Genomic DNA, 25,250 nt, shown 5'->3' with positions numbered 1-25,250 from the left:
TGTCTCGCTCTTCTTCTGCATGAAGAAGATTTAGCACTTTCGAGAGAAATCATCAACAAAGATCACATAGTACCTGTGCTTTGCTGTCGAAGCTACTGAGAAAGTTCCACACACGTCTGTGTGAATTCTCTCAAGGATCGTCGTGGCACGACTATCCTTCTCGTGAAAGGTGGCTTTCACAAATTTTCCAAAAGTACACCCCTTGCACTGATCTGACTGCACAAGAGTGCCTTTAGGAAGCCCAATAGTAATCTGCTACAGTGTCTTCAAGGCTCCATGGTGAAGGTGGCCCAATCTCCTGTGCCATAGCTTGCCGTCATCCCGACTCACCAATCCTTCTGCCTTGCATGCCATTGTTGCGCAACCATCTACATGCAACTAATAAAGGTTCCTGACTCGAACCCCTATCTTCTGGGTTTCTCCAGTTGTCTTACTGCGTAGGAAAGCCTTTCCCTCACTGAAAACAACATCATATCCCTTGTCTTCTAACATCGCCACAGAGATAAGATTCTTCTTCAATCTTGGAACATGCATCACTTCCTTCAATAAGAAGGGTTTACCAGACTCCCTCTCAAAGGAAATAGTACTAATACCGGTCGCACTGTATCTACCATCATCGCCCATCTTGATGTGCACTCTAAGATCTTTCTCCTCCAGATCAGAAAACAAATCTCGATCTCCTGTCATGTGAAAAGATGCACCACTGTCCAAGAACCATACCGATCCCATCACACTTGATACCAAGCATGCGATCAATGAAAAATCCAACTCAAACTGCGAGGCTAAGGCCTCTACCTCTGCAGATCCAGCAACTAGCTTATTTTTCTTCTTCTGTAGGCAATTTGTGGCATAATGTCCGTGCTGGTGACAGTGAAAGCACTTCACCTTGGACATATCTTGCTTCTTTCCTTTTGCACCGGAATGAGAATCTTTCTTGTTCTTCCCCTTCTTTTCTTTGGTAGCCAAAGTGCAATTTTCTTCATTAGATGCCTTTGATGAAGATCCATACCTCGTATTCTACCTAATCTCCTTTTGGACAAGATCTGACCAAAGTCTCTCCCATCTTGGCAATTTCTCCCGACCATTGACAGAGTCCTGATAGGAATGCCAACTCTTTGGAAGACCAAGAAGAGCCAAGCTCACCAAGTCCTCATCATCGACAGTCACCCCCACACTTCCCATCTCATCCCTGCATTGGGTGAACTTCGTGAGATACTTGGGCATGCTGTCTCCTTTCTCACACTTAACGTTTCTGAGTTTATCCTTGAGCGCCAACTTCCTCTGGTCACTCTTTCTTTGGAATAAATCTATCAACGCTTTCCACATCAAGTATGGAGAAGCCTTTCCATGCAGGCTCGACACAATGTGATCCTTCATGCCCTCCAAAAGAATCCTTCGACACTTTGTTGTCTTCTTTTGCCAAACCTCAACGTGAGCAGCATTAGTAGGCTTTGGGACCTCAGCCTCTATGAACTCCTTCAGCCCATTGTCATCTAACACCGCCTCCATCGTGTCTTTCCCTGCAATATAATTCGAGCTGCCCTCAAGAGCATACTCCAATCGTAATCCGTTGAAAGACATTTCAACTTTGACACTAAGAAAACACTGTTGCAAATTCGAATTCCACCATCTCAAAACTCAACCGCTTTTGATCTACAATTCGTGAGAACAAATTATTTCTCGTACAAAGATTGACTGTATGGGCTTTTACCAGATATCTCACCTTCCAAAGGAAGGATGAATCTAGAGGCTACCTGGCCCGATTACAGACTTTGCCTGAAGAAATAAAATGTAACCACTTTCTGAATAATAAATCTAATGATCAACTCTGCTCCGATACCATGTAGAAATTTTGAACAATATGACACTTATTCACAGAGATTATCTTGATTATACACTATTGCAGAATGCATGCATAATACATAACCTCCTCTACGTTGATCATCAATTTGCAGAATCAAAACATTCGCATGCGCACATTTAAACACATCAATAACACATATCAACACAGTATGTAACCGGGGAAAGCATAAAGCTGAAAACCCCCAACTATTTGTATATTATAATGATATAGAACATGTAACAATACATAGTACAATACTCCTCACAAGTACTCAGTACTATTTCCACCTGCTACACACAAACTAGCTCAGATCTGAATCAAGTCACAAGTTCAAATCTCCTTCGCTATCTACTTGCCTCTACTGCACAATCCAAAGAAATAATAGGAATGATCCAAGCTCATTTTCCTTGGCTTGTACTGTGCAATCCTCATTGGCAATCTCAATCACTGATTGTGCAAATCTCATGCACAACTATAGTCACAACTGATAGTAGCCTCCACCTCTAACACTTGTCTCCACTGAACTGTCCATGCACTGATTTAATTGATGTATTCTTTAGTTGCTTTATGAGTTAATAATTAGTGAATTAATTAATAATTAATTCACATCACTCATCACTAGTGCATTCTGCAGTTAGACTAAATACAACTAGTTCAACTAAGTCAAACTGAACACAACTCCATCAACTCCTCAATCAACTCCACCAAACTCAATCACTTGAGTTCTAACTGAAGTCCATCATGCAATAGCTCAACTGACCCATAAGAAAAGCGTATTTCCTTCTGGCAGTTGCATGTGCCACATCCATAGATCGAACTGCAGTGCTCCAAGAGGATAAGATAATGTTTATAGTCCAAATATTATTAAGAGCTAATAATATTCGACTGTTCTATTTTTAGCCTAACAGTCTAAAAATAGACTCCACCCATATGTCTAGAAATAGAAGTCCACTATTTTTACAAACATGACCAATCATCCATAAATAGCATCCTACAACTCATAGACCATGATCCATATGTCTAAAAGTAGACATAGTCTAAAAATATGCTTTGCGCCAAAAATAGCCTGCGGGCCCACTTAGTGAAGGCGAATCCTTTCCACTAAGCTCCATCATCTTGTTGCATTTTCAAAACTTACCACAATATTAAAGGAGTTCCTATGCTCTGTTATTGAGTCTCCATACTTCATCGTCATGTTATACAAATTTTTCTGCAAGAACAATTTGTTCACCAGAGGCTTAGATTTCTAAAAAGCCCCCAACTTGTCCCACAACGCCTTTGTCATAGATTCCCCTAATACATTCAACAATATTGAATCTTAGAGACAAAACTGTATCGTGCTCTTTGCCTTCCGCTCTAAATTTTCCTAGTCTTCTATTGACACTATTGTTGGTGACATACATGGATTTGCAATGATCCACTGATCTTTTTCCATCAACATATCCTCCATCTTGATCTTCCATAGCTCAAAACTTTGTCCATTAAATTTCTAGATCTCTATTTTTCCACTATTCACCATCTTCTTTCACTGTAATAATAGATCTCATATATTTCTGATTGTAAGAGGGTCTACCACTTGCACGGGAAAAACCCTCGACAAAAAAGGCATCCATTTGAAGCTAAAAAATTTATGATACAAATATATGTTTTAACCATGCAGATAAATTACCTGCAAATAATTTTTTAAACAGAAAAATAAACGATGGCCAGAACATAAAATATACACATAAATTTTCGCATGGAATAGAAACCGAGAAAACTAGATTGATTTTTAATTATTTTTCCTTCTATGTTATAATAAATTATATACGTGTTGAAGCATTCATAAACCCTAATCCATTAACCCTAGATTAGAACATAATTGTAGTTCCCTTCACAGGATATCCAAAATACCATGGGAAAAAACCATCCCACGCAAAACCATGCACAGAAACCATGCAAAAAACCATAGGTGTGTCTCCCCACTATCCTTGGGTTTTCCCCCATTCTTTGGTCCACCAAACTATTATTGTCTTTGCATAAGAAAGAAAATCACTGGGTACTGCTTCGAGCCCTATGCCCGTGTGGGACTAGTCATCCAAAGAATATAACACATACCCAAGAGGGAGTTGACCAATGCCTAGTTACACTTCTCAGCTCATGAGAAGTAGTTCTTCTCCTAGCAATGTTCATTTTCTCTTTAAGAAATATGTTTTTGGTTATTGATATTGAAGTTGATTACCTTCTTATAATACAATACCCTCCTTTTCCTTCTAACGGCTTATTATGCCACAACTTATCCTTCATCTTAGATGTTTGATGTTACAATTAATTTTTTTGAGCTAAAAATAATAAAATAAAATTTAAAAAAAATGGTTTAAATAAAATGTATAAATAAGTTACATTGGTCTATACAATTTAATGCATCAAATCAATTTTTTTTTCAAAATTTATGTGGTGGGTTTTCTACATCCACTATATACCATCGGGAAATTTTTATGTTTACTTAAATTAAATAGATAACAAATTAAATGATGCATATTTGTTTTTATCATTGTCAAGGTTCATTAGTTTTACTTATATTCGATGCATAACATAATATGATAAATTAAATAACACGCGTTTTTAATAACTATCAATTAATTTATATATACATGTAATATTATTATTTTTGAAATAGTCAAAATAAGCATAATTATAATAATATAAAATTTATCTAATTACCAATTCCTAAAACAACGATTAAATATATTATCAAAATACAATTTAGCATGAAAATACATTTTAGTAAAAGCTTCAACTATTTTAAGCAAGACCAAAACATTTTCTCCTTGAATTCAACCGGGTGGGATAAAACTTTATCAAAATTTTGTTTATAAGATGGAATGCCCTAATGAAATACAAATGTATATTTATATTTACTATATTAATATTAACTTTATCCTTGATATAATCATGCCTATTTTTTCCTTCATTTGTTAAAATTTAGTTTCATAATTGTGGTTAATGGTTCGCGATTTTTTTTTTAATTATTAATTTTTTTGCTAAACAATTTGAGTTTATTGTGAATATATAAAGTGAAAACTATCATATAAATTTGAAAAAGGAATTTTTAATAAAACCCTTTAGGATCATTAATTATATGAAGGGAAAAGTCATAATAGTAGTAAGTTGGAAGGTGAGAAGATTCGCTATCTTACTTTAGATCCAATTTTGTTGTTTTCATGGCATGGGAGTGAGGGAATTTGTCATTTTTCTATGATCACAAAGTTTCAAGTCTTAATAGTTTTAATTCTAAATTCTTTCAAGCCTATAATTGCTCCATTTAAACCTATTAAAGAAGATGAGAATATGTTGGAAGTGTTCCTCTTCTTAACAATGACTTACCTCAAGAAATTAGTTCCAGTAGAAAGAAGCTTGATAATATAATTCGCTTCCTAGTTAATTTGTATATGCCATGAAAAAGTTCAGAACTTTTTTTTTTACTTGTGGAACGGACAACTAGAGTGATGGCGTACTTCCATAACACGGGGTTGATTCCATCCACTACCTCTATAATGACTAGTGGCACAACACTTATCCCTATGTTTGACATATATTACTTTGGGAATTGATCCAAAGACCTTATATTACTTTACATAACACATTTACATATTTTGCAACTAGGCTACCCCTTGGGGGCTTAAAAAGTTCTAATGAAAGAAAAAATTTCTTATTACATCTATGGTTGCAGTTTATACACATTTTTAGTTCAGGATAAAAATGATTGTGATTTCACTTTCAGAAGAATACTATATTTTTTGGGGCCACAAGGAATTTAGTTGAACAAGTGGTCATTATATTTTTACCATGAATTTGATTTGACATAGACAATCCTAGTTACGGTATCTTCCTCATCTTCCTCTCCATTACGAGGAGGAAAAATCATTAGCTTCAATAGGAAAGAAATTCAAGAAATACATAATAAAATTAGAGATAAACAGACCAATGTTTGTATTCACCCATTCTATGTGGAAGTATATGGAGATGATGGTTTCCATGAGAGTGTGAATATTCATCTTGACAAGTTTAAGCGTACCTAAAAAATTGCATTAGAAGAAACATTATTTCAGAGCCAGGATTTATCATTAATATTGTTGTTTTGTAAGATTGAAGGAGGTGAATCCACCACAAGCCACTCCTTCCAACAAAGATAAATGACAAGAAATAAAGAGGACAATAGGGAATAATAGTATAAATACTCAATTCAATGCTAGAGATAAACATCAACATCCATATAGCATATTATTGTCTACCTCAAATTAAATTACAACACTAGCCAAGGTAGATGTGAAAGAATTAAACGAAAAAACTTAATTATAACAACCTAATGAAATAATGTTCATTCAGTAGAATAAGGGGATAAATACCTACCACTTGAATCTCATTTTACTTTATATATAAATGCAAGGAGAACCATTTTCCATTAGGATCAACACTATTTCCAAAAATTCATTGTGCCATAGTAAACTAGCTACCACAACCTTCATAATTTTCTAATATTGTTGTCGAGAAGTCTTTTAGAGATCTGATTTGGGAACTACGAAAATAAACAGGGAAAAAAAAGAAGTATAGATGAACAATAATCCTTGCAAGAGGAAAATGTTCCAAAGCATAAAAGGGAATCAAACAAATAAAAGAGAGTAATTTTTCATCAAAAAGAGAAATATGTAGAATTAAATGTGAGGTAAATAGAGTTAGAAAACATGACTAATAATGTGATAAATGAGTTCAAAGCATTAAAGAAATAAATGTTATTATTTCTCATTGTTCAAATAAAAATTAGTACATCCTTCAAATTTCTATAAATTGTTACAAATCATATAACTAATCATGCACATCTAATTCTAGTTAATCATATATCACTAATTTTCATTAACCCTAACTATGTGTAAGACTAGAAAATTGGTGACAATCATAAAAAAATTTCTCAACAATTATATAATACAATTATCATTTTCTCCAAAGCTATAGTTAGTGCTTCATGGGCTGATTCCTTGCATGTTTCCCATGTAATAAAAATTTCTCTTGGTACTCGTTTACTAAGATATCATCTACTTGATCAACCATTTTGAAAAACATTATTTGGATTTCTCCTTTTATCACATGATAACCTATGAAATGACATTCTATAATAATATGTTTTATATTATTATCATACATTATATTTGTACTTATGGAAGCTATAGATATAACCACACTAAATAATTATGGTACCTTGTTTTTCTTGTTTGGTATTATTAATATTTCATTCAACCAAATTGTTTCTAGGTTGATGATGCTACAAAATTATATTATATCTTTGTAGAAGATAATGAAATAGTTAGCTACTTCTTTGAATATCATGATACCTCACCTTATGCTAGGATGGCATAACCTTCAAATTTTTTTCTATCATTAAGAAGTGTAGCCGAGTTACAATTTGTATAAAGAACCAACAACCCACAATTATACTTTGTATTATAACAAATGCCAAAATTGTGGGTTCCATGGATATACCTCAAAATCATTTTTGCTAATCCAATGTGAATCTTCTTTGGATTTTTTAGGAATTTAGAAATTAAACTTAATACTTCGATAAAATAAGGTCCAATGATAGTAAGATACATGAGACCTCCCACCAAACTCTTATATGATTTAGTATCTAATCTTTTAGCTTCATCTTCTATAGAAAAAATTTCATTTATATCCATGGGGGAATTCATGGGATTACTAGTTTCCAATTGCCAATTGTTAAGAGGATTTCTAGAATTCTTTTCCTCCGACATAAATATACCATCATTCATTTGCCTCATTTCTATGCCAAGAAAATAATACATCATACAAAATTTAGTTGTTTTAAATTTAGTCCCCAAAGTTTGTCTCAATTTTTCCGCTAACAAAATACTTGAAGATGTATATATCAAGTCCTCCACATATAAGAAAACCATTATTATATCGTTACCACTTGAGTTGTCATATAATATGGCTTCATGTTCATTGTTCGAAAATACCCTTTTTAGAAAATAATTATGAATTTTTCCACACCATGCTCATCGATCTTGTTGAAGCCCACAAAGATCATTTTTAGCATGTAGACTTCATGCTAATTTCATATAAATTCATATCCCTAGTGCTACTAAAAACACACCATTTAGATGTTTGATTTCACATCAAGTTGTTAAACCAACCAATTATATTGTCCTTCTAGTGAGAAAATAGTTCTTATTGATGCCATTTTTCAATAGCAGCATATGTTTCAATGTAGAAAATTCATGGTTGCTAATCCTATTCCTTTTTCACTAACCTTTCTTTATTCTTTTGTATAGATGCATCAATTATGTGCTTCCTTTTATACACTTGTTTGACCCCAATGACTTATTTTTCAATAATAGGATTGAATTGCTGCAACAACTTCAAAATTTTCTTTACAACAAGATTCCCCTTTCACTACATCTTCAAAATATCTTAGTTGTACTTCAATTTGAGACATTAGAACAAAATAAACATATTCATAAATTTCAGTTGAGGATTTTATATTTCTTTTAGGATGACATGGAATTGAAGCATTAATTGAAGTAAAAGAAGATGATGGATGGGTTGTAGTGTCAAAAGTATTGGAACTACTAAATAGATTTGTATAAATAGAATATTCATCTTCGTGTATTGTAATTCATTTATTTTCTTGTTGCACATATTGATTTTACTACCATTCTTCTTTTTCATAAAAAAATACATTATTACTAAGCAACAAATTTTTAGTTTGTGGATTTGAAAAGTTTTTCATTTATGGATTGTAATATATAAGTCTTTGTCTCCTCACAATAGCCAATAAAATTACATTTCACACTTTACTTATCTAGTATATTTCTTTTTTTTGCAAGAACATGAGCATAAGAAATTGGAAACAATAGGTTTTCTTCCACTCCATGCCTAATATGGTGTCATATTTTGTACACTTCTTGTTGGACATCTGTTAAGAAAATAAAGAGATGCAACTACAACTTCAAACCAAAAGTTGTTTAGAATTTTTTTTACCTTTCAACATGCTCTTAGCCATCTCAATAATTGTCCTATTCTTATGTCTATCCACACCATAATTGGGGAGTATATCAAAATTAGCCATCTCAATAATTGTCCTATTCTTATGTCTATCCACACCATAATTAGGGAGTATATAAAGATTTTAATTGTGTTTGGATGACATTCCTTCTACAATAATCATTTGAGTCATTAGAAGTAAAATATTTGTGTCTATATCTGCATAAAATATTTAATACATAACCACTTTGCTTCTCAATAATAATAATTTATTCTTGAAACATTGACAAAGGTATTAAATTTTTCTTTAATAAAAGATTCCCATGTTTTTCCACTAGAATTATCAACAACAATAACCAAATATCTACCTTAGTTGAGCTTCAAAATTTTCAAAGAACTAAATATATTCACATCCATGAGCTCCAATCATTATACTATTCTCCACCATTTCCCTATTGCAAATTAGTGTTTGTGCTACTTACGAAGAACACATTGTGCATAAAGTTATCAATGCAATAAACAAGAGGAATCATAGACCATTTTCTCATTAGTGTTTGTGCTACTTACCAAGAATACATTGGCCATAGAGTTATCATTGTAATAAACGAGAGGAAATCGTAGACCATTTTCTAACTATGCAACAATTTTAATCCTCTTATATTCATATGTCCATACCTCATGTGCCATAGCCAAAAATTATCATCATAACCAACTTTTCATGCTACTTTTTATTCAAATATTAAAAACTAAAATTCTATTTTGTAAGATATTATTTTTTCCAATTACCTAATTATGATTTTATTTAACATCTACTTCATTGTTTTTAAAATAAAATAAATATCCCTTCTCAATAAGTTGGCCCACACTCAACAAGATACATTCCGACCCAAGAACTATTATATACATTTTGCATTCATTTAGCTTTAACTCCCATTGGTTTGTCAACTCCCGAGAAAACTCCAAATTTAATATATTCATCTATCTTCACAAATCTATCTCTATTTTTAGCAATATAATTACTAAAACCACTCTACAAAAACCATACATCCTCGGAAATCTTCTTAATCGAATCACAATCTAAAACTAAATTCACCACATCTTCTTTCTCTTCAAAAAAATTAGCTTTTCTTGTCCTTGTTTTTTCTAATAATTATGTTCTCAATTTTATTTTATTTTTAAATAAAAATACTGAATTTGGGATTTTCCAGATCTTTTACCCCTATATGATACTCGTTACATATTCCTTTGTTATTTTTCGGAAATCTTCTTTCTCAGTCTCTACATTCCTCTACCTTCTCCATATGCTTGTCCTTTTCCTCAAATTATGAAATTGCTAATATTTATCTCTCGTTACATTTTCCTTTGTTATTTTTCGGAAATCTTCTTTCTCAGTCTCTACCTTCCTCTACCTTCTCCATATGCCTTTGCCCCTTCCACGAGTGCTTTCCTCTACCTTCTCCATATGCTTGTTCTTTGCCTCTTCCCCGAGTGCTAAGAAATTATTGATGAGATAAATTATCAAATTACTAATATTTATCTCTACAAATATTGGCCTTCGATTTCTCAAAATAATTTTTTAAACATATATTCATTGTTTGCAAATAACATTGAAGAGATCCCATAAGTTCAATCATAGACAAGTGAGTTACATATTTAGACTCTACAATCACAACAATAAGAGCATCAAATTTTGAGAGGAGAATTATTAATATCTTTTCACAGTTCTGTAATATATTAAATGATCCATGAACATCCACAAGCCAAACTCTGAACTTTTTAGCTCAAAACCCCATTTACTACATGAGTTTGTTCCATAATTTATTTATCAACGGAAACTAGGATCCCTAAGTTATTTAAATTTGTAATACTTTTTGGGGTAGTAGAGTCACTATCCTTCCAGTCCTAAGAGAGGGAAAGGTCAAGCAACTCAATCTAGCCTTTCGGGGCTTTAGAGTCACTGTTTTGCCGTACTGTTGTTGGTATGGGGGGTGTGATAATTGATATTATTATATGTTAACACACTTATGCAGTATTCCAACTCACGTATTTTACCGCATTGTTGCATCTCACTATTTATACCGATTTCCTCAGGTGCAAGGCAAGGAACACTAGCAAAGGGAAAATGATTCTAATTTGTTAGGAAGTTAGTCAAGTGTCATTTGTCGTTTTTGTTAAAGGGATAATTCTATCGTTTGAATCAATATATATTATATATACTGTTGTTAGAATATCCCTCAATTTTTACCTATGTGTGTATGTGTGAATTTTCCTTGTGTTGTAGCGAGAGACTATATTTGCAGGTTCAAGGTTAAAATCATGCACTATAGTAGAACAATTAATTACTGAAGTTTCTAGGTTTTTGCCAAGTCTAAGCGATGACGTCAACTAACAGTGCGAGAAGACAGATGTTTTTTTTTCGTTTGCTATCCTGTCTGCCACTACCGCCCAACCATGAAGCAAAGATGAGTTCTGACAACATTCTAGGTTGTCACATTAATAATAAACATGACAGAAGGAATGTAGTTTTGTGAAATTTTCTCATCTATCACCGAGCATCAATCACTAATCACTCTACCGCTCCACTACTTACCGCTGAGATCATTGAGCTCCTGCCGCCACCATGCTTTTACAATTGAGATGTTAATTAATGATGTTGACACATGAAACTTTTACCGTTATTTACAATTGTATCTTTCAGTCTCATGATCTCAGGATGATTGATGTTCTCAAGTGTTATCAAGTGCGAAGCCAACCCCAGCTACCTCCTAATTTAAAAAAGACTTGTGCCTTCAAAATTTGGCACCCTGAGTACATACTTTTCCTGATCAAGTTTCGTCCCATCATTAGATTGAGATATCAACTTGTTTGTAATAATTGTTGTTTAAGGGATCAATCGGTGGGTCATTAGTGCCTTTTCGACTTTGGCACTTGGTTATATTGCCCCGTTATGCCGAATATTCCACTTAGCGCTTGTACCTAAGAAACTGGTTGTTCTATGGTCAGGGCCTCCGCGTAGAAAAGGATTTTTTTATTTTTCACTAGCAGGACTGCCTCGACATCATTAAATCTTTTCCAGATCTAGTTCTCTGTAGTATTTCCATAACTCTTGGGAAAATATCTTGGATGTGCTCATAATTTTTCTTCCAAAGAGTTTCAAGTTCCCTTTTAAAGAGATTTTTTTTTTTTTTGTTATATTTTTTTTTACGACATCTTGTGGCTTTTTTTTTTTGTGTTGCTAAAATTCTTGGAAAAATAGAATCGCACATTACTTGTTTAATAAATAAAAATGCAAATTGAAGCTATCTTTTTTATTTTCTATTAAAATTTTTCAAGATTATTCGTTATTGTAACATTTTTCTTTACTTTATCAATTTAATTAAAATGTAAGAAATGACATAGCTACTTTGAAAATAAATATTAATTTTTGATTTTTGATTATTAATAAAAATAATTCAAAAAATTCCATGAAAATTAAATTTCACTATTTATCTAATAATCATCGATAATTAAATTAAAACTTTACAAACTTTACTTCATCATTATTTTCAACACAATATTAAACTTGAAACACAATTTTTTTTTTCTTTTTAATAAAAATAATATCACCAAAATTATTGAAATTAGGATATCAAACATAAGTCATTGAAATAATAAAAACTATTTCTCTAAATTAAAAAAAGAAGGAATCATAAGAAAGGATAAAACCATAAGTAATCGTATTTGATTTTAAAGAGGATTGAAAAACCCCATCCATACTCAATTAGGAGATAAATTCTGAAGAAAATGTGGGGATGTAAGTAGGATATATAATATGGAAAAATGTTAGGGAGTGCTCGTCAATGCTGTTAGGATTTTGGAGGTCTATGTTTCCTCTGGTTCAAGCTACATAGCATCACTCTTCACCATTCAACTGAACATTGCAACCCTATAAGTTTAGTTAATAAAGGATTTGCGTACCGAAGGCAAGTTTCGTAAAAACTTTTTATTTTTAATTAGTTTTGAAATTAATTCTATATAAAGGTTATTAATATTTAGAATTGTTTTTTATTTTCATCAAAAAGTTTTTATTTTTAATTAATTTTAAACATATTAATGTTGAGAAGAAAATAATTATTAAATTGAATCTTTTGAAATAAACATCATTTTTAATTTTTTAAAATGTAAATGGTTTTTTTAATTTGTTAATTGTTTTTAGCTGATTAATAATTTTTTTATATATAGTTTTAAATTGAAATGTTAAATATAAAAATTATATCTAAAAATAAAAATTTTTAAATTATATTTAGTTGTAAAGTGTCATAATAATTTAGGCTTTGTTATAATAATATGATCAATACATGGTTAATTAATAATACAAGTCCAAAAATCATAACTATTTCAAAATCAAAACATTCTATAAATAACTTTTTTAATTTAATTAAATTTTTTTTTTTAATTAAAACTTAATATTTACAATGTAACAAGATTTTTAAATATAAATATTTATCTTCATTTTACCATCTATATTATTAACGTGTAAATAATGTTGATAAAAGAATTTTTATTATGTTAATTTTTTATATTATCTTTTAATACTATATTAATTTAAATATATATATATATATATATATATATATAAAAATAGAAATTTTATATTCTAATTATTATGCCTTTACACAATACAGGGACAACGTTTATTTTTAGGATTCCTTAATAGCAATTGAAAATTGAGAACTTAGATTTATGTAAATTGGCTAGTAGGAAAGAGCAAGTAACGTAATCAAGTATTCCTTTAGACCAAAAACATGGAAGGCTTGATTTTTAAGTGAGAACGGCACATTACTTTCGATTACATAGGTTTCTCCTTCATAGCGATCCTCTTGAAATTATACGGTATGGATGTCTAGATCATAAATCTATAACCTTAATCAAATATTATGAGCATTTAAAGCCTATCCATTTCTCTTCGATTTTCTCTTCGTTTAACCTACGGTGTAACATCATAAATGATTTTAATATAATGTATCATAAATGATTTTAATATAATGTAGAATCCATGGAGCAAAATAGTTTCTATCTCACCATCATATGGTTGGGAGACCATGTTATAGAAGACAGTTTATATTCCTTTCTAAATAAAGAGTTTTAAGACATGTTAATTTTTGGGTAGACTACAATTACTATAAGTATGCAGGAGGAAGAGGTAATATTAATTAATTCAATTATCTGGAGGGCAAGCATGCGTTATGAATCATGAATTATAAAATTGGAAAAGAATACATTATTTTTTTTAAAAGAAGACAAAGACAAATAACGAAACAATGTAAAGGAAATTGCTACAAGTAATCAGGGTACAATCCATGGAGCAAAATAGTTTCTATCTCACCATCATATGTTTGGGAGACCATGTTATAGAAGACAAATTATATTCCTTTCTAAATAAGGAGTGTTAAGACACTAATTTTTGGGTAGACTACAATTACTATATGTATGCAGTAGGAAGAGGTAATATTAATTAATTCAATTATCTAAAGGGCAAGCATGAATCATGAATTATAAAATTGTTTTTTTCAAAAGAAGACAAAGACAAATAACGAAACAATGTAAACGAAATTTATAGAAGTAATGAGGAACGAACAAAAGAGTTGCAACTATAATAAATGAAGTATTTAGTCACTTTGAAAAAGAAAGTTGCAACTATAATAAATGAAGTATTTAGTCACTTTAATCAATTGTACATAGAAGTAGATGAATTTGAGTTTGAGGTAGCAACACATATTTTTGCTAGAAACCTCCAAATATTGAGTTATAGAGGATAACAAAAAAATGCGTCATTAAATTAAATAGTTTGACGTTATAGAATATGTATTAAGTCACTTTAATCAATTGTACATAGAAGTAGATGAAATTGAGTTTGAGGTAGCAACACATATTTTCGCAAGAAACCTCCAAATATTTAGTCATAGAGGATAACATAAAAATGTGTCATTAAATTAAATAGTCTGACATTATAGAATATGTATTAGGAGACTACAGAGTATACCAAAGTGGTACACAAAATTATTAGTATATTACATTTAAAGTCAAATTAAAAGTCCTACAACGAGTTAGGAATTTTCACCTTGTTCCCTTCTCACCCTAGGACGATGGAGTTTCGGATGCCAAACCGGGCACCCAGCACTTGATCTTAGAAGTAGCACCGGATGAATGGATGGAAGGAATGTGCCAGCCTTACATACATTCAATCAGGTCATTATGTGCTCTCAAGGCTCGACCAATCCCTAAGCCCATCTTTTGTATTCTCTTTGACTACTTACACTCTGGAGCAGGAATTTGAACAACCGAGCATATCAAGACAAAATCACAACCTTACTTCCGCTTAATAAATCATAACCTTACTTCCACTTAATAAATTTTAAACAGGGGAATGTTGTTGAGAAAATTTCTCAACAAAATTCCAAAAATATTAAAGTTGAGACTCCTTAATTGGTATTTTAAATGAAAACATAAAACTCCAAACATATTTCTCTTTAATCACATAAAACTCCATACATATTACATTCAACTATTTATGTGGCTTGTAATTTGGTTTCAAATGTAATATATTAATACTTTTGTGTGGAATTTAGCACAAGTTCATCTTAGAAAAGGGAAAAAACATATTTAGCGCAAGTTCATCTTTCTTAGCTTTGATTTTGAAAGAAAGTCCCCCTTTGCCTCTTACAAGGTTTATAACTATTTATGTTTGCAATTCATCCGTATTATGGATTAAAATCTCAGACAATTAACTAAAATTGTCATGCTAAAATTAATATTAACAAAGTAAGGGTGTTTCCTGCAAAATAGGTGAATAACAGATAATAAGGAGCAATTTCAAAGTAGTGGAGAAGGAAGAATGATTATCAAGATTGAGATGGCCAAATGTTTTTCCAAAGATATTCACTCTTTCTTGCTTACATTCTCAAGAGTTTTAGTTTCCATGAAAACTTCATTCATAGAGGCCATAGATTTTATATAACGAATTCAGATATCTTCCTTGTTTAAAGGTTAACCAATCTCTTTCATTTTTGGTAGAAAATGATATCCCCAGTAGATATTCCCCTACTGCAAATAATATATATTTTGACATTAATGATATCAAGCAGAAGGCGACAATGGAAAAGAATGATACGGAACCTTCTAGGGGAGCTCACTAAAAAGGGAGCCAAAAATATAAATCATTGGCAATTCACAATGAAATTGTTATTCTTATAAACACTTCAATTTCAATTGTAATAGATAAAATATTCAATAGAATCTCGAATTTATTTCCTAATGATTTCAAAAGTAAGCTAAATAATGGTAAGAGGCACATCTACTTTTGTAATTGTTCCCATTTAGTATGAAGGTCAATCTCATAAATTTTATAATTTCGTATTGTTTAGATTGGAGGTATTTTTGATGTCTTGAAATTGCCATATCAATGCGATTTACAATTTATTTTTATTTTTTAAGCTTGGTAGATCCTCCTTTTTCATTGATAAAATGAAAATTAACACCACATAGAACTCTCCAAGTAGCCTCAACTTGCCCAATGGGAAACCAAGTCTGAGGCCACCGATCTGCATTATATGCCATCTAGTAGAAAAAGATCTTAAGTCGTTCTATTCAAGCAACATAAGTTTCAGTTTCTTGTTCACATCCATACTTTGAAGTCATACATTCATATGTAACTGCATAAACAAATCTAAAATCTAACCACATATATAAACAAAACTATCAGTAAGTAAGCATTCTATTCCTATTGTTCAGCTGAAGTTGATTCAACAGAAGCTGGGTGTTTGGCATTCGATCTTGGCAGCTCTGTGTGAGCCAGTTTGCATAGTAGGTTCTTCTAAATTCGACCAAGTCAAATGTCTTATTTATGCAGTTGGAACTACACCTTCTGAAATTCCTGTTTGTAATTTGGAAGTCCTCGAACTGTAACTATCATGGCCACCGAGATTTCTTCCATTGCCTTTCCAATAGACTTTTCATCAAGCAATACAAGTAGAGGGTCTGCTTGTACTAGGTAATTCTCCCTCACATGTTCCCAGGGTTCAGTACAAGGACTCTCCAATCCTCTCACTCCCTTTTTTTCTCTCTCCTTCCTTTTCAAGTCTACATCCCATTCTTCTAATAGTCACTTAACCTCCTCATTGGTTCCATCATGGTAGGTGGTTTTTGCTTCGTCGATTAAGCTCTCGATAGACCTTTTGCATCATCGATTTCCTGCAGAGCTGGGTTCAGTATCATGTTTGGCCTCCCATGGCCTCGAGTCTTTGTTGGTTGTGCCATGATCTCACCAACCTAGCCTCTTATATTGGGTGGCAGTTTAGCCGATCTTTGAGCTTTTTCCTGGCAAGGCCTGAAGGTTCTATATTCCAGGGTAGGTTTACCACTCAACGAATCTCTTTTACATACAAGACATACAATTGAGCAGTAAATTGTAACTGTGTTGCTGATAATTCAAGATTTCGATTGGTGTAATTGTGTCGCTCCATCCCCCCAGCTTCAACCACCCCTAGGCACTTGCAATTGCACGCCCCCGTTGGCCACAAGCAGGATACGCAAAAATGCCCCGCCATTGCCCTGCACATGAAGGTCTATGCTCCAATTGAATCCCCCTCTTAGCTTCGATCTTGCATGCATCCCCAGGTCTTGAGTAGAGTAGCCCGACTGCCATCTAGCCATCAGCCATACCAATTTGGGTTGCATTTTGTTGCCATCATGAAAATCATCCTAGGTTCCCAACCGTGGCAACTCGCCATCCACAAGCCCCATAACACAATAGTCACCCCCCTCCTTCCTATTATGACATAGCTAGTCTCTATTCCCTTGTTAGGACCCACATCCATGACATCTCTCGTATGTCTTCCCAATCCCGTGGTACCTTAATTCATAGCCCTTGCTATCCCACGATTGTCCATTGCTAAAAGAAAAAAGCTTCCTACCATTAAGTGGGTGTACACGTAAACATTATCCCAATACCCAACCCCCCAAGCTTCTTCAGCGAAGAAACTTGATGCTCCTATCCTATGCTCCATTCCTATTAATAGAATAATTCCCTTACGAGATAGGAGAATATTGAAATAGAGTGATATTGTTAACATTCCCATCAAATTCCGAGTGCAACTCGAGGCTATCGCCACCAACCCACACCCGCATACCCAATTATCCCAACTCCCCATCTCCTTATTTCCCTACATCTCTCACAAATGAAACCATAAATAGGGTAGCATAATGGGGGGATAGATGATGCAAAATACATAACTAGGTTCCTTTGCTTGCAGCCATTGGGTTCTCAGTTGCTCGTGGAGCCACCACACCATCCTGTCATTCTAGTCCCCTTGCCTTACTCGGTGTTTCTGGTTATCGCTACGCTCCTCTCTGGAGTAATTGCAAATAAAATTTCTTTCCCTCCTCTTGTTGTCACCTTTCCTCATTACTTTGTCCATCTTCATGTAAAAGGCCACCATACCCATATCCTCGAGCGTGCGGGGGTGGTGGTTCTGTACCTTGTAGTACAACACATTAAAATTGTCTTAATGAGGTGATCCACCTGCTTGCACCCCGATCGAGGTGATTTACAAAATATTTTGAATACGATCATAAAATTTATTAAATTAAAATTAAAAACTTACATCTTGGGAATTACTTTGGCTAAATTTAATTGATCAAGTTTTATTAATTAACTTTATTTTTTCTCTCTTCACAGATTTATAAACACTTATTATTGTTATTTTCGTTCATTATAACCACTTATCAACAAAAATACGAAAATTCATATTCCGTGTAGGAAAATCAAACACAAGCCTGTCTTTCTTAGATAATTAGAATATTTTTAAAGAAAAAAATAACTTGGAGGGATTCTTATAAAGGATTCATTCCTATGCGAGTTAGAATTACTTGGATTATCATTTAAAAATGGTAAGTGCGGAACAAATTAGCATTATGTAAAAGGTATTTTCATTCGAGAGATTAAATAGGACTGAGACACAATATTGAGAGGGAAATGATTTTTCTTATATGGGAATTATGAAAACTAGTTATTCATATTATTTTTAATAAAAATTAAAGGTCATCAAAACCTTATTCAAATTCTCAAAATGGGATTTAGAATTAGTAATTTTGGGTAGCACACATATTAATTTATGATAATCATTTCTTCGCTCTTCCAAATGGTTTTTCCAAATTATGCAAGCATATAATTAATCAAGAGTATGAAACCTTAATGGATATAAGTATACAGTTTAAGGTAGGATATGAGGAAACTTTAAAATGTTCTTCATCATGTATGGCTAACTTTGTGTAAATAAATATGGAAAGTTGAAGAGTTATTATAGTGAATATATTTTATTGGAAGTCGTTTCACAGAAAATTATTATAGTAGTGAATCTAAGAAGAAAAGGAATGTTGATCTTTCATGATGTGATTTATATCAATCATTTAATAAAAATGTTTTTTATAATTTTATAAAATGTTAATACATTAAAAAGGTTGGAAAGTTGTGATTGGGGAAGTGGGGTTAGTATTTTTCAGAATACTAATTAAAAATGACTTGTATATCATTGAAGCATAAATATCCAAAATAGTTTCATAACAAAATTATTTTAAAGTAAACTTACATAATAGAAATTTGACTAGTAAAATTTTTAACATAGTTAAACAATAAGAACTTACCTAAGTAGATAGCCATTGATGATAATTATCTTAGTCTTTACTCCATTATAATAAAGAAAAAATAAAAAGAAATTACCCTAAGAATCTAGGGATCTATTAAACATTATGGATAAAAATATCATTACTAGAGGAGATTTTCAATATTCATTCTATGCTAGGATACCCAACTTATATTACTCATGGGATTAAGAATGAAGAAGAGGAATATATTCAATGGAAAACACATTAATAAAAAATCATGCACTTATTTTATGGTACTCATAAAGATAATCAAAAGGTTGTAGATGTGCATGGGTCTGTTTTACCACTTTACAGGACAACAACAATTAACTTATCCATAGAGTTTGGGAAAGACAACCAAAAATCCATTTGGATCCATAACACTATTTGAAAGTATCATGTTAAATTTTAGAAAGAAAGCAAAAAAAACTATGGTCATTGGAGATTCTTTGGTGATAATTTGACAAATTAAATAGCTCTCAATAATGAAACCCTCCAATGAAAAGTATAAACAAAATTAATAATAAATTAACCATTTTAATCCGATAAAATTTTATTATTGTTCATCATCTAACTACTAATGAAAAAACATGGCAAGTAAGAGTTTTTCCGGGAACCATGGTTGAACGATCCAAAATGGGTTGGAAATAATTCTAAATGATCTCCATGAATATTTCACCCATTAGGTTTGGTATGGATACCCACATTGAATTGATACCCAGTTAGAATTTGAATTACAGCATTATGAAATGTAATTTAACGCTTTTCTTGACACCCAATCTCATTACATATTTCGAGATGCTTGAGAAAAGTTTACATCAATGGTAACAATTAAATTCATGTCAATGTATTTCATATTTGAAGGCATCTTAACTAATGTGTTTAAGTTACCTTGATGGGGAAGAGACTAGATCGATAATGTAATTGTGGGAGGGTTGACTAGTTAAGGATCATTTTAGGAAATATATTGATGTTTGATTTCTCCTATATATGAGCTGATTTACTTTATTTTCAATGAACGGTAGGAATCATTCTCCCGGGGTAACAATTGTGACATTATTGAATTTTTATGTTGATTTAATGGGAGCCTCACCAACTAAGTGGGTGGCAATGAGACCTATCCCAGCCAATAAATAATTTCCAAAACAAAATGGTGGAACTGTAATGATATAAGTTGGTATTCAATTAAATATTTCTTTCAAATAATTCTTTATTTTTATAATCACCAATACTATCATTTTCAAAATATATGATAGTTGAAGAAGATATACTTGACCAATCACCAACACTATCATTTTCAAAATGATAGTTGAAAAAGATATAATTGACCCCGCTACCAATTCTACATAAATTGATTAAATTGTTGGAAGGGAATAGACAAAAATAATAGAAAGTTTCCAATTGATTATTTCACTTGCTTTGATCCATGTTCATTGTTTACAAGTTTAATCTTATAATATATGGTAGCTTGCTGGATTTTATAGTAGCATATTGGGTTTAGTCACGCTTCATACAGTTTTTTTCTCGGAGTTAAATAATTCTAAATTTATACATTTTGAATATGTTAAATCATTTTCTTGTATCAAGACTTTTTTTAATACAAATTATGCTTATTTTTAGATATATTTGGGTATGTTTGTGTGAAAAATAAAAAAATAACATTATTGGACAGTAAAAATAATGTATAAAAATCTAAACTATAATAAAAATATGTTAAAAACAGCTATTTCTATTTAACAAGTTAATTATAGTTCACAGCTATTTCTATTTGGTAATTAGATAGAACGCTAATTATGATCCTCAACAAACTAATTATAGCTCTCAAAATTTTGGTAATTAGATAGGAAGCTAATCATGATTCTCAACATTCATGTACACATGTACACATGCAAATGTTGTGTTTTGACTTTTTATAATAAATTTTATTTTATTAAATTATTATTTAAATTATAAAGATGAGACTGATAATTTCTCATGATAATTGCAAGAAAATTGAAAAATAAAAAATATTTAATAATATATCTCTATAATAAATAGATGAACAATTGTCATATTTTTTATTAAATTTGGATGTACTTTTGTGGATTTTATAGTTATAGCTATGTACCAAAATAATATAAACATAAATACATCAGGTTAAGAAAGAACGTGTTTCTTATTAAATTTTGAATATAGAGGAAGGTATGTTGGATTGAATAAGTTTTAACTTATTTATGGAAATAAAATAAAAAGTAATCTATTTTATAACAATTTTTTAAACATTTATAGAAAATCGTTCAAAATATGAAGTTGAAACATGATAATTTTTTTTTATCAATCTTAATGTTAATGTTATGATTACAAGGTATAGTTACTTCTACACCATTTTAAATTTCAGACACTTATCTCTTCATAACCATTACCAAGCTCCATAGCTTTTTATAAGAAAATCCATCATTAATCCAACCTAAAAAATCCCAAATATGAAGAAACTTGCAAAATAATTACAAATAATTAGTGATTAAAAACTTTTACTTATTTCCTTTTAACTAACCCAATCCATATTAATATAAAACATAGATTCACCATATTTCAAAGTTAAATCCTAATATTATTAATATAATAAAATTATGATAATTTTAAAAGCCATTTAAGATTTATAGAAATGAAACTTGAAAAATGAATAGTTTTATTTTGTTTTATAAATATTATTATTTTGAAACACTGCAAAACAATTATAAGTATCTTTATAATGATTTAAATAACTTTTTCTATTATAAATAAATTTATGAAAAAAATAGATAAAACATATTAAAATATAAATCAGTTGTACAAACCAACCAAATTTCAGTTAAAAAATATTTATTTTTTCAAAAACATCTCTAACTTGAAGTACTTAACCGATTATTTCACTACAAAGTAAACCAGTGGAAACGACACTGAACGGATATCGCTAACTTACAAGAAAACCCATAAACATATGTATTTGATGAATTTTGAGGGTAAGGTTCAAGGTTAACACTTCATACTTTTTGTTCCTGCAGGTTTTCATTTGAGAACGTTGCCTTTCCTATAACCCGTAAGAAATTAATGAAAGGTAATTTTTAAAGACATTTAATTTTCTATATTCTAAAATATTTAGAAAATGTTTCATGTCTAATAAGGCTAAACAAATATAAACACAAATTATATAGGGATATTTTTAAATGAATTTTCCGTTTTTAATTATTAAAAATTAATAATCAATAAAAGAAATATTTAATTAACAAATTAGGTATATCTTTCAGGATTTTAGATATGCATAATGTCATTGAATTAGTTATACTAACTACTCATAAGGAAAAAGTCAATAATTAGTCACAAAATTACTTACAACTTCACAAGGTTAGGTTGGAATGTCGAAAAGAAAAGTATTAAATAGTCATAAAAGTACTTTACTTCACAAAAATTAGTTTGAAATGGATAATCGTTTTCTATAACTATATTTCCTACAAATTTAAAAATAATTCTCTCGTCTGTTATTACTATTTATATTTTATTAAATTATTTAATTTTAAATATTATTCCATTTATATTTTTATTATATATATATATATATATATATATAATTTATAAATTTAATAATAAAAATATAAATTACAAATACTATCACTATTATTTTACTAAATTTATTACGAAATTTAATTTATTTAAAAAATTTAGAAATATAATTTATTTTAAAGAGTAGCCCGTTGGAGCAATTCCATTTGAATTTTAGGAAAACAAGATAAACCGATATTATCTTATCATATTACATATTTCGTTACAAGTATATAAGTGAAAAACTTATCAAACTTTAAATATATGATATTATCATTATTCAAAATTGATAATTAAGATAATTATAATAATAATGTAACATTATAAATAAATAAACTTTATTAATTTTTCTATTTAAGCAAATTTTTTATAAATTAATTTTTCATATATATATAAACCAAAAAATATCTAACTCACCATTAATAAATTTTATTTTTTATTTTATTTATCAATTTAATTTAATAATTTATTTAATATTAATAATAATAAAAATTAATTAAATTTTACACCATTAATACGAAAAATTGCAATCAGATGTTATTATCATCCCAGCTAAAAAAAGTAATCATTGCCAATATTTCCATGGGAGAAAAAGAATAAAAGCACGGACACCATTAAAAAAAACGTAAGTTTGCCCACTCACCAAAGTAATAATTTTAATCAATTATCAAGAAAAGATATTATACAAAATCTCGAATATTGTTGGCTTTCCATCTGAGAAATTAAATCAACAACATTTGAATAAGTATTTCGTTTAAAAAATTTCTATTATGCTTATAGTAATCAATTTATTTTCGGAGAACTCTCTTATTAAAAAAAAGCATCTAATAGCTCATAAAGAGATAGAATTGATAACATAAAGGGATAGAGTTCATAAACATATAACAACTAAAATGGGCATCTAATAGCTTATAAAGAGATAGAGTTGATAAACATATACGTTATGGAAAAAAAATTATCTAGATATCTAAGTGACTAATGTCTAATGCCTGGAAAGAAAAAGTGACTGATATATAATATAAAAGAAATTACTCAGTGAATGGGTTAAGTAATTTATAGTTAATTTCTTTAACCTAAACATAAATTCTAATGGAATAGACTTTGTTGAGCAAAACCAATAACCTAGAATCAATGTCTTTAAGCTTCAACTAGAATTTCTCTAGTTGCAACAAGGTTTCCTCTTTGGCTTCATCATGATCAGTAAGAAGTCTTTTTATGACTACTTTGTGATGCCCAACAAATCAATGGTGTTAAAATTTTCATGTCTCATACTCTTAAACTCCGAGTCTAATGCTTCATACATATGGAATCGAGTTACCTGGGTTTACATAATATCCTAGTTTGCTATCGTATCTTAATCCTGCACAATTTTCATCTTAACACTTTCATTTTTGTCGAAAAGATGGAAACAAACCTATTCCTATAAAACATTCGGTTTTGTTTTGTTTTTGTTTTTGTTTTTGTTTCTTCTTTTTTTTTTTTTTTTTTTCTTTTTAAAATCTAGGCTTTTGTGATCCATATCTTGATTTTCAGACATCTTTTGGTAAAACTCACATTGCATAACTTTGTCGATCCATTTTGAACCATCCAATTTGGTTTGTCGTAGCTAAACTTGAGAAGTGGAAGAAATTGTTTGAGTTTCAGGAGAATAGAAATAGCCTAAATTTTCATGGCGACTAAGACATGAAACTTTACTGCAAATTATGGTGATAGAAACAAGGGTAGAATGAAACCAAATAGATACGCTACAATCAAGAGATAGAAAGTAATATACAATATCATAGAAGATGGGATTCATAAGACTATGTGTGGCCAAACCCTCCAAATATAATACAACTTCACACTAAAACAAACCTTTTAAAAAATTCATTCTTCACTTTCTCTTGAAAACCAAAACTTACATTTAACAACCACACATATATTCCATGGAAACAAACGATGGTGGGCACCAACATGGAGTGTTGATCCTATTCTAGGAAAGTCTAGTAGTGGACATAGGAGATTGTTTTCTGAATGAAGGCACCTAACATGAATTTCTCTCCAAGACAACTCATACCAAGATGTGAAGCTTGCATGCATTGACATGGATCCTTCTATCATGTAAAAAAATTCAATAGGTATATGGGGTTGG

Source organism: Pinus tabuliformis, chromosome 5_1 (assembly GCF_031772625.1).
Source record: "Pinus tabuliformis cultivar Carrire ecotype Pingquan chromosome 5_1, CPIR1, whole genome shotgun sequence".
NCBI classification, from domain to species: domain Eukaryota; kingdom Viridiplantae; phylum Streptophyta; class Pinopsida; order Pinales; family Pinaceae; genus Pinus; species Pinus tabuliformis.
Note: the sequence above shows the minus strand (reverse complement) of the source record.